General features: G+C 43.8%; 1 non-coding gene across 1 annotated transcript; it reads left to right on the top strand.

The window, feature by feature from the left end:
- Positions 1 to 523: 523 nt before the first annotated feature.
- On the top strand, positions 524 to 630 carry LOC112206976 (U6 spliceosomal RNA). Its single transcript, XR_002941454.2, has one exon. It is a non-coding gene; the product is annotated as a U6 spliceosomal RNA (small nuclear RNA).
- Positions 631 to 1,171: the final 541 nt, after the last annotated feature.

Raw genomic sequence — 1,171 nt, 5'->3', positions numbered from 1 at the left:
TGTTTTCTGAAGTTCCCCTATCTGCCTAAAGTCCAGTTCCACCAAAGAAGAAAACAATTACCTCTAGTCCCTTCTTTGAGTTTTCATTAACTGAATTCATGTCACAGGAAGAAAGACCCAAGTCTGTCAACAAATCCAGACAGACTTTTTTTTTTTTTTGAGACAGAGTCTCACTCTGTCGTCCAGGCTGGAGTGCAATGGCGTGATCTTGGCTCACTGCAACCTCTGCCTCCGGGTTCAAGCGGTTTTGCCTCAGCCTCCTCAGTAGCTGGGACTATACGCTCTCACCACCACGCCTAGCTAATTTTTGTATTTTTAGTAGAGATGGGCTTTCACCATGTTGGCCAGGATGGTTAGACAGACTTTTGTCACAAACCATTGTCTGCTCCGCAGGCCCAACAGACTTTGTTCAAGGAAATTGTATGTTCTTCAAGCCCATTGAATTCGCCTAAAACTCATTTCCTATCCCCTAACATCATGTATAGTTTCCCATGTTCCTTTCCCCTAAGAAGAAGGGTATATAGTGCTCGCTTTGGCAGCACATATACTAAAATTGGAACGATACAGAGAAGATTAGTCTGGCCCCTGCGCAAGGATGATATGCAGATTCATAAAGCATTCCATTTTTTTTAATTTAAAAAATGTATAAAAGTTTTAAAAAAAGAAGGGTACCATCTTACTCCATTGGGATATTGGGTAATCACTCTGTGATTCTCCCCTGTGCATGCTAATAAATTTGTACGCCATTTCTCCTACTAATTTGCCTTTTGTAAGTTGATTTTTTTTTTTTTTTTTAAAGACAGAGTCTTGCTGTTGTCGCCCAGGCTGGAGTGCAATGGCGCCATCTTGGCTCACTGCAACCTCCGCCTCCTGGGTTTAAATGATTCTCCTGCCTCTGCCTCCCAAGTAGCTGAGATTATAGGCGCCCGCCACCATGCCCAGCTAATTTTTGTGTTTTCAGTAGAGACGGGGTTTCTCCATGTTGGCCAGACTGGTCTCGAACTCCTGACCTCAGGTGATTCACCCACCTTGGCCTCCCAAAGTGCTGGGATTACAGGTGTGAGCCACCAAGTCCGGCCTGTAAATTGATTTTTTAGTGAAACTTCAGAGAGTGAAGGGAAAGTTTTCCCATAGCTCCTACACTGGGTAAAAGGAATTCCCGTAAAATAGG

The sequence above is a fragment of the Pan troglodytes genome, chromosome 1, assembly GCF_028858775.2.
Source record: "Pan troglodytes isolate AG18354 chromosome 1, NHGRI_mPanTro3-v2.0_pri, whole genome shotgun sequence".
Taxonomy (NCBI): Eukaryota; Metazoa; Chordata; class Mammalia; order Primates; family Hominidae; genus Pan; species Pan troglodytes.
Note: the sequence above shows the minus strand (reverse complement) of the source record. Positions and strands in the feature narration are given on the sequence as shown.